Source organism: Pogona vitticeps, chromosome 1 (genome assembly GCF_051106095.1).
Source record: "Pogona vitticeps strain Pit_001003342236 chromosome 1, PviZW2.1, whole genome shotgun sequence".
Lineage (NCBI taxonomy): Eukaryota > Metazoa > Chordata > Lepidosauria > Squamata > Agamidae > Pogona > Pogona vitticeps.
Window position 1 is genome coordinate 86,713,535 of NC_135783.1, and position 19,671 is coordinate 86,733,205.

Below are 19,671 nucleotides of genomic sequence, written 5' to 3' on the forward strand. Positions count from 1 at the left end.
GAGGAAGAGTTATAGCACTGATTCAGCTACCTCCCACTGAAAAGAATGGCGCTTTACAGCAGTTTGGACTGATTTGGAGGAGGTCCAGTGCTCAGAGTTAAAAAAATGAATATGTCACTTACATATTTTGAAGAAGGAATGACCAGTGGCTTTCAAACTGTGTCTGACAGAGTCATGGCATCTCCCAAAGAACCATGAGGAGTTCCTCAAGTGGAATATTAGTAGAAAGTAGTATTGAATACCCCTTCACAGATTGCTGCCTTGTCATGGCAAAGGGGCTTGAGTAACTCAGAGAAGCTATGGGCTATGCTGTGCAGGGACACCCAAGATGGACAGGTCATCGTGGAGAGTTCTGACTAAACACGATCCACCTGGAGCAAAAACTGGCAGGCCACTCCAGTATCTTTGCCAAGAAAACTCCATGGACAGAAACAGAAAGCTAAAAGATATGACGCTGGAAGATGAGCCCCTCAGGTTGGAAGGCATCCAACATGCTACTGAGGAAGAGCGGAGGACAAGTACAAGTAGCTCCAGAGCTAATGAAGTGGATGGGCCAAAGATGAAAGGATGCTCAGTTGCAGACACACCCGGAAGTGAAAGGAAAGTCTGATGCTGCAAAGATAAATACTGCATGGGAACCTGGAATGTAAGATCTATGAACATTGGTAAGCTGGATGTGGTGAAACAGGAGATGGCAAGAATAAACATTGATATCCTGGGCATCAGTGAACTAAAATGGATGGTAATGGGTGATTTCAACTCAGATGATTATCATGTCTACTATTGTGGGCAAGAATCCTGTAGAAGGAATGGAGTAGCCCTCATAGTCAGCAAAACAGTGGGAAAAGCTGTACTGGGATACAATCTCAAAAATGAGAGAATGATTTCAATACGAATCCATGGCAGACCTTTCAACATCACAGTCATCCAAGTTTATGCACCAACCACCGATGCGGAAAAGGATGAAAGTGACCAATTCTATGAAGACTTACAACACCTTCTAGAACTGACACCGAATAAATATGTTCTTGTCATTATAGGTGACTGGAATGCTAAAGTAGGGAGTCAAGACAGGTACGTTTGGCCTTGGAGTTCAAAACGAAGCAGGGCAAAGGCTAATAGAGTTTTGTCTAGAGAACAAGCTGGTCATCACAAACACTCTTTTCCCACAACACAAGAGGCAGCTCTACACATGTACATCACCAGATGGGCAACACCAAAATCAGATTGATTATATTCTCTGCAGCCAAAGATGGAGAAGCTCTATACAGTCAGCAAAAACAAGACCTGGAGCTGATTGTGGCTCTGATCATCAGCTTTTTATAGCAAAATTCAAGCTTAAACTGAAGAAAGTAGGAAAAACCAGCGGGCTAGTCAGGTATCATCTAAATCAAATCCCTTACAAATACACAGTAGAAGTGAAGAACAGATTTAAGGAACTAGATTTGGTGAACAGTGCCTGGAGAACTATGGATGGAGGCTCATAACATGGTACAGGATGCAGCAACAAAAACCATCCCAAAGAAATGGAAATGCAAGACTTAGAACTGATTTTAAAAAGGAGTTTACTTAACCAAAGGAGACTGAAATTAGGATATTCCAAGATGTCCATCATTCCCTTGCTGTGAAGAGTGACTAGAGGTAGGGCCAAACTAAGAAACATAATTCCCACTTTTTCTTTTTTGTAAACCTGCTCCTCTAATCAGTGAAACACATTTGCTCATCATAGCACATGATTTTCCTCACGTACATATCTTATATTTAGCGTGCCTTGCTTTATTACTGATCATTATAAAGTAAATGTGTACTTAATTTGCAAACCGGATTGCTAAGGCCCATATCTTTAAGAAAATCCACTTTTATAAGGAAACAGGTGTATTTTATTTTATTTATTTATTTATTTATTTATTTATTTATTTATTTGATTTATACCCTGCCTATCTGGACTACTCGTTGTACAGAAAATGCATTCCTCTTCACCTCTGATTCAACACTGAGGTGTGGATTTCATGACACTGGCTCTTGGTGTCAAGCTATTAGATAACATTAAATGAGGAGAAGGTGGGTTTTTTAAGTAAAGGGAACACAAACAATAATTTAACTATCTACAGATTTTTAAACATTTATTTCATTGAAAAACCCTAGAGGCAAAAGTGTTGACAGTTCTGCTTGCAAGATTTTTCAAATATTTATCCTTCCATCGTTATATATAGCTAATTTCCTATCCCTTTTTCTGCCACACACAGTTGGTTAGGAACTGCTTCCTTTTTGATTCATAGAAATGTTTTCAAGAAAGAGGGAGAACGTATGTGCTGTGTAATACTTTTCCGTCTCATTCACCCAACAAGCCTGCCTCAACGTGGACAGTAATAGGACGTATGGGCCTTGGGAGCTAGCCTTTGTGTCTCCTCCTGATATTATTCATCATGGACGCTTGTGCCAATTTTAAACTCCACGGCCTTTTCAGTTTACATTCCTTGTCCAAGGAGATGCCAAGAACCAGAAGAAGGCATTTATTAAATTGTACAGGGAGACATTACAAAAGAAGGAGGGAGCTAGAGAAGCAAGTATTTATCTTCACAGCAACCCACCCACCCTGTAGCAACAAAAGAATGGCCTGCAGCTGGCTGAAGGGCGTTAGGTCTTGTTGTACTTTCAGGGTTGCTCCTACATTCCTCCTGTTTTAAGAAATGCCAGGTGTTCTCTTGTATGTCAGGATCTACGGGATGGCACACATTACTTAGATATATTTCAGTGAAGTTATTTTATTATTAGTTTATCGCAGCAAAAACAACAGAGTCCTGTGGGTCCTTTTAAGGCTAACAAGTTTTATTTGTTACAAGCTTTTGTGGACTTCAGCCCACTAAGCCTTATGTTAAATAATGCTCGTTCCTCATAGAGGAGTCGCAGGACTCTGCAAATGGGACAACATCTGAGAAAAGAGTACATGGTTGGCACATTATGTGATGGAAAAGCTTGGCTTCGCGTTCATTTGATATTCACAGCCAGGGCGGGGCCCACCACAAGGCAGAGTGAGGTAGCTGCCTCAGGCGGTGGACGCTGAAGGCAGGTGGCAGACAGGTAGCAGTGACATGCTAGAAGACAGAGCCACACAACCTGCCCTGTGTTAGCTGCTTCATTCAGGCTCAGTGAAGGGCAGTGCCCCACTGCCAGCATGACAGTCCATTTGACTTTAGTTCGTCGTCATTCAGTCGTGTCCGACTCTTCGTGACCCCATGGACCAGAGCACACCAGGCCCTCCTATCCTCCACTGCCCCCCCGAGTTGGGTCAAATTCATGTTGGTTGCTTCGATGAAACTGTCCAACCATCTCATCCTCTGTCATCCCCTTCTCCTTCTCCTGACTTTAGTTAGTCTTTAAGTTGCCATGCCGTCTTTTCCCTCCCCTTTTTATTTTTTGTTTCTTGTTAATATCCATTTGACTTCTGTCTCTAGAATGGGACCAGGTAAACCACCTTTTTCCTTTGCCTCAGGGGACAGCTTGTCTTTCGGTGGCCCTGTACATGGCATCCATTACTGCTCATGTAAATTAACCATCACAAATAGAACAAAATGAAGGCAAATAAACCAAGCTATATATTCTGTTCTTGAGCTGAATAAAGTACAGCTATTTTGTGGGTTGGTAACTGTGCCATTGTGGGCTTCCATGTTTTTAACATCCACTGAGCTTAAGTGTTTATCAGGAGCCAAGCTTTTGCACACCACACCCTCGAGGCTCAGACTGTAAATATCTGGCAATCATTTTTTTACCAGCAGCTGGGGCAGGAAGTCCAAAATATCCAAATACCTCTGTTGGAAGTCACTGTATATGCATTATTCCACACAAATTCTGTATTAGACGGGAAAGTTAGAGAGAGGATAAACCAGCAAATTAGACTCTTATATGCAATCAAATAATGGGAGTATTCAAAACAGTCCTGGAAAGTCAAACTGAGTACAATGAATGTATCAAGCTATATGTTCATTATATGAAGGCATATAGAAATATTTCATCCTTTCCAGCAGTTTTGTGCAATTTTATGATAATTTAGATCCACATACTTTTGGTTTTGGTACAGCTGCATTGACACAGACCTTGCTTTGGACATTTCCCACCTAAGAGAACTAAGAGGTGGTCCAGAAACAATATGTACTGTTTCTGTCCTTATGATAGGTCTGCTCTGGTTCCTGAATGCTGTGCAATTTGCTTAATGCTACTTCTTTGATAAAGTAAGACCATCATTTTCCCTTCTCTTGATTGACCGCTGATGCATCCAGACTGATGCCCTCAAACTGGCACAGCACAAAATCTCCAGGGTTTCAAAGACATCTCTTTTTCAGACCAAACTAGAAACTGCATCTATTGGAAATGTAATCTTCTGCATGCAAAACAGAAGCTCTGCCAGTGATATATGGCCTCTTTCTGCAAGGCACACCTGGGGAAACAGATAGTCCTCCCCATACAGTAGACTGCAAATTCCTATCATCCCTCACTCCACATTGACTATGATGGCTAGAACTGATGGGAGTTGCAATCCAAGAACCTCTGGAGGGCCAGTGCTGCCACCACAGCCATTTGCAAACCAATGCCATGAGTTTCTGTGATCACAGTCAACTTTTGCACGATCATGCCAATAGCCTGATATGTGTGACTTGCATCCAGAAGGTGTGGAAGATGGGAAATGACAAAAGTGGAGATCCAGATGAGCTCAGAGCTTACTGTGCCACTGCAGAGACAACATTTTGTAGGAACTTGAAGTTACTTATTTGATTAAAACTCCCAGAATATCTCACCCAATATGGCCCTTGGGGTCTGGGACCTGGAGTCCAAAGAACTGACTTTTCAAGCTTTCCATTTTGATTGCATGGCACTTGGCTGCATGTCTACCAGCGTAGGCAATGCACAGGCCACATGCTGCATGTGACCCATTGGCAATTTTTGTGGCCCTGCTGCACAGCCAATATGACACAGCTAGACAAACAATCCCAGAAGTTGGTATCAACTTCAAAACTCAGTGGCCACTTTTTGGTGCCTCCCAACAAGTCCACTAATTTCTGCTGTTGCTTCTTCCTTTATGCTCCCTCCTCTTGCTACCACTTTGTCTGGAACACAAGTGTGGGAAGAGATTCTTGTATTCTTCTGGCTCACAGAGCCACACACAGCTGCTGTGGAATATGTGGTATTGGCAGCTGCAGCTGCAGCAAGAAAAGGCTGAAGCTCCAAAGGGTTGCAGGTGGCCAACATGTTCAGTTGACCCAAGGAAGTTACCATCCTGATATATGCAAACCCAATGTGAAGGGCTGCCTCCAATGAATGGCAGTAGCAGCTGTGACTTAATGATGCATCTTCTGAGATTATCATGATTAGAAAAGTTATGTTTATTGATCAAATATTCTATCATACTGTACCTCCTGCAATTCTATTATGTAAAAAATTCATAGCATATATTAGATACAAATGATCATTAGGCATTGAATTCAAGACAAGTTATACCTGAATAAGTATTTATGAGATTGTCCTATCAATATATCGCTGAACGATTTACCCTATCAAGAACCATGAATATGTTTGACTCTAGATTTCTTTAACATAAAAGTCCCTTAAATATGTTTCTACTGTTATGAAGGGATGCAAAAACATAAACAAATACCTAAAGTATCTTACTAGCCTAATAGTTTTGAGGTATGCCCCAGATACTCATTGTAAAACTGGTCAGGTAATGTGCATCGAATGTTGCATGTACTTATTTTTAAAGGCTGGATAGAGGTTATTCAACTATAAAATGTGAAGTTGACTGTTTTTGGAGGGGGGAAATTGAGTTACACTGAGCACTCACCCATCTCAGAGTTTTTCCCCTGCTCTTTTGAGTTTGCTTTATAAGACTCATAAAAAAGTCATTACTTCTTGTAGCATAAAAATATTTCCTGTTAAAACAGTGGCCTGCTTTTAATAAATCCCAAAGTTATTGTTGGCACCAAATTGCCTATGTCTAACCAAATGGATACTTTTGTGCATTCAACTTGTGAAAGTTAATACACTTGGTAAAAGTCTTTCAGCAACTCATTTAGTCCCATCAGATGTCAGGGTAGCAATTGTATCTGAACCAGTGAAATTGTCAGTATTAACCTTTTATTTGTTGCTGTTATCACAGAAAATCAATGGTCTTGTACTGGCTGCATTTAAAATAGATTGCTGTAGGAAAGAAAAAGTATTTTCTGTTCTGTGGGAGGAAAACAGGGTTGGCGAAGCACTCCTATTTGCAAGTGCCACATCTTTAGCAATTCGTGCATTGGTTGGGCAACTTCTAGGCATTTCCTCTAGAAGAGATGTGTATCCCTCTGGATGCTACTGAACTACAACACCCATGATTCCTTACCATTGGCTATGATGCATGTTCAACTCCCATCATTGGTTATGATGCCCATAGAATCTGAAGGGCTACACATTTCCCAGGTCTAAAGGGTGGCTTGCAGATGCCTAGGTCTATAGTACACTAAGAACTTCCTAAGAAGTACATGCTGAAAACCTAGTGAGAGCTTGGAAAACGGGCTTCTGGAAATACAGTTCCGAGAATAGCCTGGCCAGCATAACCAGTGGAGGAGATGCAAGTGCTACCTTATTTTGCTGCCTCCAGTTCTGTTGTGAATGGCAAGATGGCAATTACGTGGCCAGGGGGAGCGTACTTTTAGTATCACAGATACTAGGATTTAGCCTGTACAGACCTCAAAAGTCAGGTCTGAAACTTGGGTGTACTTCTGGACTGAGTCCTGAGCTTGGGCACCCAGGTTTCAGTGATGGCAAGGAGTGCTTTTGCACAATTAAAACCAGAGGCAACAGCTGCACCTGTTCCTTGAGATGTCTGATCTGGCCGCAGTGACATAGGCCTTTCATCTAGACATTCAGTGGTTCGGCTCAGTTTGGCACCACACCTGCACAAGGGTTCTGTGGGCGTTGCGCAGTCCCCTCTCCTGCCTCCTCTGCACACATGCCTATTCCCTGGGTGATGCGCACTTCCCTCCCTACATGCTGAGTGCAACTGCCCACTCATCAATTGAAGCACACGTTTCACTTCTCTGCCTCCTCCAGTGGCTACCCACTCATAGGCAGCAGTGCAGGCTCCCCTGCCTTGCCTCCTTGTCTGAGTGGGCAGCTGCCGGAGGAGAGAGAAGAGTGAAGCACACCCTGCAAATGATGAGTGGACAGTCAGGCTGAGGAGGTGGGGAGGGAAGCATGCATTGCTCAGGGAACGGGTGAGTGCACAGAGGAGGCAGGAGAGGGGACTGCGCAACGCCCACAGAACACCTTGTGGGCATGGCACCAAATTGGGCTGGTCTGCCGAACTGCAGTCTGTGCCATCTCTGCTTACATCCTGTTTAGAGTATTGCAATGCTTTTTATGTGGGGCTGCCTTTGAAAAGTGTTCAGAAACTCCAGCTGGTTCAAAATGCTGCAGCCAGACTGTTGACTGGTGCTGCTCACCAGGAGCCGATAACTCCTTTATTACATCAGCTCCACTGGCTGCCGGTCTGTTTCTGGGCCCAATTCAGAGTGTTGGCTATTACCTATAAAACCCTATACAACTTGGGTTCAGACTGTTTGAAGGATCATACCACCCTGTATGAGCCATCTTGGCTTTTAAGATCTTCTGGGGCAGCCCTTCTCTCAATTCCAACACCTTCCCAGGTTTGTTTGGAGAGGACATGAGAGAAGCCCTTCTCAGTGGCTGCTCCCATGCTTTGGAATGCATGGCCCCAAGAAGCCAGGTTGGCCCCCTCCCTCTTGTCCTTCTGTCATCAGGTAAAATTCTCCTTCAAGCAGGCTTTTAAGCAGTAAATGTCTCAGGAACATATTAATTAACATCTTTTACATTGTTTTTAAACTTGCGTCTATTGGTATATGTTTCATTGTTTTTAATATGATATTTATACTGTGTTTTTTTAAATGGTTGATTATTTTGTAGTTTTAGTTGTGAGCTGCCTTGGGTCTCCTATGGGGAGACCTATACAAGTATATGTGTACATATATGTTTAAAATCAAAGTCTGAACACTACAAGCCACTATTTAAATATACATACATATATGGTCGAAATGACTAGACAGGCAAGGCATAAATAAATAAATAAATAAATAAATAAATAAATAAATAAATAAATAAATAAATAAATAAATAAATAAATGTGTATAGGTACGTCTATGTGCATAATGGTCTGTAATGTTCAAATCTTTATTTTAAAGCAGCAAAAATGTAACTGTTTTGATCTGTGAAAAACAAAAAAGGAAAGAGGCAACTATAATGGGTATAATAATAACTACCAATTTTTCAGAAAATCTCCATTTTATGAATGTGGGATACTGCGCTTCTGTATGCACAATTCAGAAAACCAGGAAATGGTTTAATATTGCTGGAAAATATCGTGCCCATGTTACCAGCAGGAAAAAGGATGCCAAACTTTATATAGCAAAGAGCAGCCTGAATGTTGACAACACCAATGGCAGCAGTCAATGTTGTCTACAGGATACCCTCTTCTGCTCACTACCATTTTAAGATGGGCCATTTCCTGGTTTTTTTTAATTGTGGGCACAGAAGCACAATACCCCATATTCATACACTGCAGGGTTTTTTAACAATTGAATTTCTTGGCTTTTTAAGATGGGTTTTAAAAACTGCACACAAATTCCAACAAAATTTCCCTCGTATAGAATTACCCAGTGGTAGAGGATCCAGAATATGAGCATATGATCTGTGTTATCGTTACTGGGAGAAGAGAGAAACAAGAACTCCTTGGATGTTGCTACGTATATTCCTTCTGTGCCAAAATATTTTGAAGGACTGTTTTAGACTTAATGACATGGTGAAGCAAATGTTTGAGTAGCTACAACATGTACAGCGGAGAAACACAGACACTAGAGATGGGCATGAACCTCAGTTTGGAGTTTTGTGCCATTTCATTGACATGGCACCACAGGTGCTGCACATCCGCCACTGAGATGGCTTCCCGACTCACCAGCCAGCACACTCTGTTTTTCTCTTGCTCTTCACGCAAATGGCCAGTCACAGCAGGACACAGAATTCCATTCTCTGCCTCCTCCAGCTGCTAGCCACTCAGATGAGGAGGAAGGACAGGGATTCCTGCAGCACTGCCTTGGAGTGGACAGTTGCTGGAGGAGGCAGAGAAAGGACGTCAGGACTCCTGCTGCAACAGGATGATTCTGTGAATAGCAGGAGAAAAGCAGCATGTGCCAGCTGGTGCGTTGTGGGGGGAGCAAATGCACAGCACTTGTGGTGCCATACCAATGTAATGGCACAAACATCCGAACTGAAGTTCATGACATCTCTCGTCATCGTCATCTAGTCGTTTAGTCGTGCCCGACTCTTTGTGACCCCATGGACCAGAGCATGCCAGGCCCTCCCGGAGTTGTGTCAATTTCATGTTGGTTGCTTTGCAGACACTGTCCAGCCATCTCATCCTCTGTCGTCCCCTTCTCCTCTTGCCGTCACACTTTCCTAACATCAAGGTCTTTTCCAAGGAGTCTTCTCTTCTCATGAGATGGTGAAAGTACTGGAGCCTCAGCTTCAGGATCTGTCCTTCCAGTGAGCACTCAGTGTTGATTTCCTTTAGAACTGATAGGTTTGTTCTCCTTGCAGTCCAGGGGATTCTCAAGAGCCTCCTCCAGCACCACAATTCAAAGGCATCAATTCTTCAGTGGTATGCTTTCTTTATGGTCCAGCTCTCACTTCCATACATCACGACAGAAAAAACCATAGCTTTGACTATTCGGACTTTTGCTATCAAGGTGATGTCTCTGCTCTTTAAGATGCTGTTGAGGTTTGTCATCGCTTTCCTCCCAAGAAGCAGGCGTATTTTAATTTCGTGGCTGCTGTCTCCATCTGCAGTGATCATGGAGCCCAAGAAAGTAAAATCTGTCACTGCCTCCATATCTTCCCCTTCAATTTCCCAGGAGGTGATGGGACCAGTGGCCATGATATTAGTTTTTTTGATGTTGAGTTTCAGGACGTTTTTTGCACTCTCCCCTTTCACCCTCATTACAAGATTCTTTAATTCCTCCTCACTTTCTGCCATCAGAGTGGTATCATCTGCATATCGGAGGTTGTTGATATTTCTTCCGGCAGTCTTAATTCCGGCTTGGGATTCCTCCATGATGTATTCTGCATATAAGTTAAATAAGCCGGGGGACAATATACAGCCTTGTCGTACTCCTTTCCCAATTTTGAACCACTCAGTTGTTCCATGACCAGTTCTAACTGTTGCTTCCTGTCCCACATATAGGTTTCTCAGGAGATAGACAAGGTGGTCAGGCACTCCCATTTCTTTAAGGACTTGCCATAGTTTGCTGTGGTCCACACAGTCAAAGGCTTTTGCATAGTCAATGATGCAGAAGTAAATATTTTTCTGGAACTCTCTGGCTTTCTCTATAATCCAGCGCATGTTGGCAATTTGGTCTCGAGTTCCTATGCCCCTTCGGAATCCAGCTTGTACTTCTGGGAGTTCTCGGTCCACATACTGCTGAAGCCTACCTTGTAGGATTTTGAGCATAGCCTTGCTAGCGTGTGAAATGAGTGCAATTGTACGGTAGTTGGAGCATTCTTTGGCACTGCCCTTCTTTGGGTTTGGGATGTAGACTGATCTTTTCCAATCCTCTGGCCACTGTTGGGTTTTCCAAACTTGCAAGCATATTGAGTGTAGCACCTTAACAGCATCATCTTTTAAGATTTCAAATAGTTCAACTGGAATGTCATCACCTCCACTGGCCTTGTTGTTAGCCAGGCTTTCTAAGGCCTACTTGACTTCACTCTGCAGGATGTCTGGCTCAAGGTCAGCAACTACGTTGTCTGGGTTGTCCCGGATGTCCAAATATTTCTGATATAATTCCTCTGTGTTCTTGCCACCTCTTCTTGATGTCTTCTGCTTCTGTTAAGTCCCTCCCATTTGTGTCCTTTATCATGTTTATCTTTGCACAAAATGTTCCTCTAATATCTCCAATTTTCCTGAACAGATCTCTGGTTTTTCCTTTTCTGTTATTTTCCTCTATTTCTTTGCATTGTTCATTTAAGAAGGCTCTCTTGTCTCTCCTTGCTATTCTTTGGAAGTCTGCATTCAATTTTCTGTAGCTTTCCCTATCTCCCTTGCATTTTGCTTCCCTTCTCCTCTCTGCTATTTCTAAGGCCTTGTTGGACAGCCACTTTGCTTTCTTGCATTTCCTTTTCTTTGGGATGGTTTTTGTTGCTGCCTTCTGTACAATGTTACGAGCCTCTATCCAAAGTTCTTCAGGCACTCTGTCCACCAAATCGAGTGCCTTAAATCTGTTCTTTACTTCCACTGTGTATTCATGAGGGATTTGGTTTAGATTATACCTGACTAGCCCAGTGGTTTTTCCTACTCTCTTCAGTTTAAGCTTGAATTTTGCTATGAGAAGCTGATGATCAGAGCCGCAGTCAGCTCCAGGTCTTGTTTTTGCTGACTGTATAGAGCTTCTCCATCTTTGGGTGCAGAGAATATAATCAATCTGATTTCGATATTGCCCATCTAATGATTTCCATGTATAGAGTCACCTCTTGTGTTGTTGCAAAAGAGTGTTTGTGATGACCAGCTTGTTTTCTTGACAAGACTCTATTAGCCTTTGCCCTGCTTCATTCTGAACTCCAAGGCCAAACTTCCCTCTTGTTCCTTTTATCTCTTGGCTCCCTACTTTAGCATTCAAGTCCCCTAAAATGAGAAGAACATCTTTCTTTGGTGTCAATTCTAGAAAGTGTTATAAATCTTCATAAAATTGTTCAATTTCAGTCTCCTCAGCAACGGCGGTTGGTGCATAAACTTGGATTATTGTGATGTTGAAAGGTCTACCTTGGATTCGTATTGACATCATTCTATCATTTTTGAGATTGTATCCCATTACAGCTTTACCCACTCTTTTGTTGACTATGAGGGCCACTCCATTCCTTCTACAGGATTCTTGCCCACAATAGTAGATATGATAATCATCTGAGCTGAATTCACCCATTCCTGTCCATTTTAGTTCATTGATGCCCAGGATGTCAATGTTTATTCTTGTTTGACCTGTTTGACCACCTCCAGCTTCCCGAGGTTCATAGATCTTACATTCCAGGTTCCTATGCAGTATTTTTCTTTGCAACATTGGACTTTCCTTTTACTTCCAGGCATGTCCACAGTTGAGCGTCCTTTCAGCTTTGGCACAACCACTTCATTAGCTCAGGAACTACTTGTACTTGTCCTCTGCTCTTCCTCAGTAGCATGTTGGACGCCTTTCGACCTGAGGGGCCCATCTCCCAGCGTCATATCTTTTAGGGTCTGAGGGTAATCCTGTGTAAAAATCTTGTGGATCTATGAGGATCTATGTTTCAGATATATGTTTTTGCACCATTGCAAAGCCATATGCTTGGGGACACATGATTTCTGTGTTGTAGCCTTTGGCCACAAATGTGGTCTATGAGTGAACAGTAGTTTTGGAATTATTCAGCAGAAAAATCATGTGAATCCATGAGGATCTGTGCATCGTCTCCATGTTTTTGCATCACTGCAAAGCCATTCACAGAAGGACTCATGATTTCTGTTGTGTAGTCTATGGGTGCAAATAGGATCTATGATCTGACATTGGTTTGGGGAGGACATCATCTAAAAATAATATGAAATCCTATGAATTCATAAATCTATGAGTAAACAGGATAAATATACTCACGAGTAAATTAGGTAAACCATGCTCTGATATCATTCAAAGCCACAAAGGGAAAAAACTGTAATTTCACAGCTTAAATGAGTGAGCTGTTGTATATTATTGTCTATTTTTTTAAAATAGCTTTTAAAATATTTCCATAGGCAGAAGCTAAGAATGTGTGGCCAGGAACAAGTTAAATGCTTTCTTTCTCACTGAAGGCCATGTTAGGGTTAAAAGTGACAGACACCTGCCCTGTGGCCAGAATGCTATGCTATGCAAATAGTTCTTTCAGAATTCTCAGAGTTATTTAAAAAGGCAACAATTTCAGAGGTTTTAAAGGTTAAAAAGCAGTAATTAAAGGGTCTGAATTAGAGCCATGATTGCCCCAATCCTTGTGTATGAAGAAAAAGAGGTTAAAATGAGGGTTTTTTTCTCCCCAGATATTCAAATTTTATCTTATCTACATTTTTCATCTCTTTTCTATTAGCTGACAAAATGGTTGCTTGTGTCTTAATGGGAGTAAAACAGTGTTACTTTTTAAAAACTCACAGCTCGAAAACTCTTTACCCAAAAGTCCCCATATTTGGCAAAGAACAAGAGCAGACTTTCTGCTACATCCATGCCAAATTTGATACTGATCTGGGATCAAGTTGTGTAGTTATAATTTTTTGTTTGGGGCACTCCTAGCTTTTGATTTTGCTTGTAGAATTCTGTTTATTGTGCTTACACAAAATATATGATTGTCAACTAATTTGGCAAGGCAAGGGGTAATAACTGGAATTAATCTTTTGTTAAGATAGCTTTCCAACTCTGACAAAATGTCAAGCTCTCTAGCTCAAAATTGTGATTTGAGCTTAAGAATATGTTAAGTATGGATTCTTGCCTAACTTTAGGGTTGGCAGGTCACGGGGCACCGGCTGAAATCTCAAAGACGTGCTGTGCTTCCCTGGATTTCGAGACAGGAAGATAAATCTCAGGCAAGCAGCAATGGAAAAGAACAAAGGTTGATTCCTGCTGGTAAGGAGGTTTTTAAAATCTTCACACATTCCCAGTTGACTCCACAGCTCATTAGTTTATCATGAAATTATCTGTATGGTCTTGACACAACCAAAAACCAGGAACAAGGGTGGGAGATGAGAACAGAGCCATGAGTGCATCCAGTAGGGTCCGTTGTGCTTTTTGGAGGAAGACAGTGAGTTGAGCGCCAAGATTATGACTCCCAAGCCTTCTTGTTTCATAAATCTGGCAGGATTTAGATGAAATACACATGCTGCAGCTGCTGGGTTCATTTTCGTCCTTTCCTGGCTACCACAAAACTGTTAGGGTGTCTTCTTGCTTTTGAGCGGCCATGCTGCCTGAGCTGCCACATGACCTGATTACCATGGACACAATTAATCTGGATTCTACTCATGCCCATTTCTGGAATCCACTGTTCCAAAGTAGTTCCACCCCTCCGAAATGATTGTCCACTCCACCTCTAAGGCATCAAATCCATTTTACCATTGTAATATCAGTTGCCCATGTCCTCAGGCTGTATGAAATGGATGAAATTGATTCATCAGAACTAGACTCCTCAAAATGAAGTCCAAATCCATGCTAACATCAACAATTTATTCATCATGGAATGATATTTTTTCTGAAATAAAATAGAATACAACAGAATAGAGTAATATACCTGGGAGTAATCCCTGTTGAACTCAGTGGGACTACTTTTGAGGAAATACATGCACAGTAGGATGTACAGTATCGTCCCTTTATTTATACTGCTCAGTACCCCCTCTAATTACTGCAGTCCTTTACAGGCAGTTCCAAAGTGCACACATCCATTTTTGGAGAAGAAGGAGAGGCACATCTGTAGGTTTTGGTCCATGCACAATTGTTTATTTCTAACATGGACTTATTTAGTTCAAAATATATTTGGCTGAAGTTTCATCTCTCTATTCCATAGGGAAGGGATTTTTTGAATGAAAAATGTGCAGTGATAAACCTATACTTTGCAAAGGTTTTCATATTGCAGTGAAATGAGCAATTGTCCCTAATGAAAACCACATAAAAATCACATTCAACCAGTTTTAATTCTGGATAGAAAGTTATCTGTCCGTATGTGTGTGGCTGGAAAACTGCACAGATATGATTGCCAGAATAACAGGGTAGTTTTCTAAACATGTGGTGCAATAACCAGGTCAGGTCCATTATTGGGCCAATTCTTTCCATTTTCCTTTCCATTTCTGCCCAAAGAAATAACTATTACACGATAATGATGTAGAAGGGTTCCAAAGTTATTTAGATATTTCTGGTCATCATGTTGCATCAATCAGTCATTGATTGATAGTTTAAAGAGAGATGCTTCCCGGGAGTGTTTTCTTTACCATACACAATGTAGAAAACAGAGTGTTATTTAAAAAGTAAGCTGGGAGCATTAAATTGCACAAGAAATCAAATGTATCAGCATCAGTAAAACCAAAACAAGATGATCTATAAACAAAACAGATTTGATAATAATAATAATAATAATAATAATAATAATAATAATAATAATAATAATAATAATAATAATAATAATAATAATAATAATAATAATAATAATAATAATAATAATAATAATGTACCATCAAGTCAGTTCTGACTTATAGTGACCGTTTTCAGGGTTTTCTAAGTAGAGAGAGTACTTATGAGTGGTCTACCATTCCCTTTTTCTGGGATCACATGGGGACTGTGCAGCTTTCCCAAGGCGACACAAGCTAGCTCTTCTTCCAGGAGGCACAGTGGGGAATCAAACTCCCAACCTCTGGCTGTGCAGCCAGATACATAAACCACTGAGATGACTTACAGAAGAAGTATCCAACCTTGCTAAAGATCATAGTGACATCTTTCTCACATGTTTGATTTCTGACTAGCACGTCAACTGAAATAGCTTGACAGTCATTCGATTTTTAACACAGCCTCTTCAATCTCCAAGACCCTTTTACATCCCAGCATGAAATGTTAGAATATAAAACAAGCTGAATCAGAACTTGCAGAAGCTCCTGGTTTGGGAAACAGACTCCCCCAGCCAGCTTTGGTCGTGCTGATTTGGGAATTCTGGGAATCTGCAGCTTAATTAAGAAGTGGGGAATTAAAACCCTGCAGATGCACCTTTAGGGTACAACACAACTTTATGTCAAGCAAATACCATGCAGTTAAAGAAACATGTTCTCCAAAAAGAGAATCTTTCATTTAGGTCCCATAAGGCAGTGGTCCTCAACCTTGGGCCTCCAGATGTTTTTGGACTTCAACTCCCAGAAATCCTGGCCAGCAGAGGTGGTGACGAAGGCTTCTGGGAGTTGCAGTCCAAGAACATCTGGAGGCCCAAGGTTGAGGACCACTGCCATAAGGTATTGCTCATGCTATATCCAGAGAGCAAAGAAATTCCAATGAAGATCAACCTTCCTTTCCTTGTGCAAAGCATAAGCTCACTCATGCATCTTTCTTCTACCTCAGTCTCCAACTAAAGCAACCAGTACAGCATATCCACTGTGTAGCCACTGCACTCTTTATGTAGTACATCACAACAAGCCCTCTGACAGACTTGTTATTATGTGTGATCAAACCATTTCTGATTTATGGTGACCCTAATTTGGTCTCAAGGTAGATGAAATGTTCAAGGAATAGTTTGCTATTGCCCTTTCCACCCCCATGGATGAGTGGACATTTTGGCCCAGGTTTCCCCTGCAATAGTCCAACACCCTATCCACTATACTAGTGGTCCCCAACCTTGACCAGCAGAGGTGATTGTGAAGGCTTCTGGGAGTTGTAGTCCAAGAACATCTGGAGGCCCAAGGTTGGGGATCAATGCACTATACCACACTAGCTCTCACTGCTAGCGTTATAGAGCAAAAAAAAAAAATCATCTGTGATAGTGGCATTAATTTAGTGGCCCTGGGGATAGAGCTACTGTGTGACAGGATGCCAGCTGGGAAGCCCTAAAGGGTGGATCTAATACAACAGACAGTGTGCTATTGAGTTCCTACTGAGTGGAAAGCAGTACCGGCATAGTATCTGTGAAGATTGTCAGTCATCTAGTCATCTGGAAGTTGAGTCATGGCAACTGGACTTCTGTCTTGTTGGGTTGAAGCATTTTGCTACTCATCCAAGTAGCTTCTTCAGTCTGAGGAGAGTTGGTAAGATACTCCTATATCCTCCATGTTGGTTTCACTTACCCCTAGTCTGAATAAGCTCATTAGAAGGACTAATTATACTACCAGCATTGGAATGCAGAATTGTGCCCCTTCTGCAAGTGTAATTATTGCACCGATGAAGGGGAGGGCAGGTTTGCTTGTAGAGATTACTGCTTGCACAACACTAGTTGTGTAGAGATTACTGCTTCCACAAGTTGTGTCATCTGGTTTTATTACTCAGGACTCCTAGTGCAGCAAGCAAGACTGTGAAATAATTCCATGGCTCTGCTATCAGATTTCTGTGAGTGATTGTCAATTAACTGGATTTTTAATGACACAATATTTGCCCAGAACCATAGATATGAGTATAAATAAAATTAATGTCAATGATCCTGTGATGATCTTCTGTGAGGGACTAAGTTCAATTATTTCCCTTAAGTATCTCTTTTTCACTCTACTCCAACTTTGGCACATCCAAAATGGTAGAATAGCTCACTAGTTGGATCACTTTTGGTACTGTTTGGTTTACACCAGCTACCCATGTTTTGACTTAGAGTGATCTATCTGACCCCTTTTTAGAGCTGCCCCACTCCTTTTTGGCACAATGATAGGGCTACAGTTTTTTGGCACAATTTGGAGTGCTCCTAATTAGCCCCTTCTGTAGCCTGTGTGGATAGAGCTGTGGGAGCTGCCAACCATGTGACTTTTTGGTGGGTTGCAGCACTGAAAGGAATGACAGATAGCCCCCTCTTTTATTTTAATCTGCTATACTATTTTAATTATTTAAAAAATATTTTTCCATTAATGCATTCCTATTCTAAATAAATGAGAGACATTGTTAGTGTTATATGTACCAAGCAAGGTAGATGCAGTGCTGTTTCACTATGTCACTTACTTTATTTAGCCACAGAAAGAAAGGAAAGTTTATGTGGCCCATTGAATGAAGGGTGTGGGAAAAGGCAGGGAAAAGGACAAGAAAGAGAGTGTCATTCATTGAAAGGGAGACAAATTGGAGAAATCTAAAGACTTGTCTGGACCCTTCTCATGGGGGAAAAAGTCAGTCAGTGTGAACAGAAAGATTGCTCAAGTGAGAAATAAAGTAGATCTCACTAAAGATAAGAGCCTTTTAAATGTGAACCAAACTGCTCCAACTTACCCTGTCTGGATGTACTCTTAGTTGGTGAATTTCTCTCTATGTATTTATTCACAGGATATGTTGTGCATAAAAGGGACTGCAAAGTGCCTTATAAAGATAAATACTATAGTAAGATACTTTCCAAATAATCAGTCTAGTGTACAGGATGGATTGTTGGAGTAGGACTAGGGAAATCTGGGTTCAAATCCATCCTCAGCCATGAAAAATCATGGGGGGATGAGGTTGGCAATGGTAAACTACTTTTTGAACACCTCACATAATCCTATTAGAGCTGGCATAAGTTAGAAGTGCATAATAATGCATAACACCAAGAAGACTGTCCCGACCTCTAAGGACACTATTTAAACACGTTTGTCATGTATTAAAAAAATGTGTCCAGGTAAGTACAAAAGTTAGGGCAAGAGAAGAGATTTGTTTTCTTTTCACTGGCTAAAAATTACAATATTCTGTGGTTACATCAACAACTTTTGCCTTAAAGTTATCTTTTTGTGTCATGTCTTTCTAAACCACATCTTCATATCTCACATGCAAGTGTGTATGAATGAGATCATATGCTTGCAGTTCTTCTTACTGGCTCTGATAGAATTCTGTAGTAATTGGAGAGTATAACCACAGTTAGTTTTGAGGTTGCCAGCAATTCCTGCTCCTGGCAATCATTTTGTCAGCTTTGTTAAACCAGTTGCCACAATGTTACCACAAGTAGTTAGTCTTTGGCATACTCTGGGATCTATATACTGTTCCACTGGCTTCCTGAAATAAGCCAGTTTAGGGAACAATACCTTTCACACAACAGATTTGATCCAAAATCATTTGTTCAACATTTGGTGAGTGCTTTTAATATAAAAGCATTTAAGGCAAACAATCTCTCCAGCCACTTCAATTTATTCCTTGCTATCTTCAAGACTTTGTGTTTGATTTAATCAAGACTTTATTTATTTAAGGCTTTTATGTTTGATTTCCAGACACTAGAATAGCCAACAGTACAGATCTAGGCTTCTTTCAGGGGGCAGAATTACTAATTATAATACCTGGTATATCTTAAAATCTGTTATTTCATTGCTTCCTTCACCTCTGCAGACTAAAGCTATTTCACGCTGCCACGGTATTCATAGTAAAGGTAAAGGTTCCCCTTGACAATTTTTGTCCAGTCGTGTTTGACTCTAGGGGGCGGTGCTCATCCCCGTTTCCAAGCCGTAGAGCCAGCATTTTGTCTCAAGACAATCTTCCGTGGTCACATGGCAAATGCGACTTAGACACGGAACGCTGTTACCTTCCCACCGAGGTGGTCCCTATTTATCTACTTGCATTCGCATGCTTTCGAACCACTAGGTTGGCGGGAGCCGCTAGTAGCTGTAGCCAATCAATTCTTAGTGACAAACTTTTGGCTGAAATCCTGTTGCTTAGCATAGTAAACAACTGGAGTAGGTCCACCAAATCAGTGGGGACTCAGTGAGTTGACTCCTCTGTAAGTTCCATTGATTGAGTGGGTCTACTCTAGTTGTGACAGGAGTTGAAGTAATAGGATTTCAGCTTCTGTGTACAGTACTTTCCTCCAGTGAGCTCAAGGTGGCATGCATAGTTCTCCCCTCCCTACCTTAGCTTCACAACCACTCACAACATTCACACTTTCTAGCTGGTAATTAAAGAGTTGTTGCTATACTTCTGG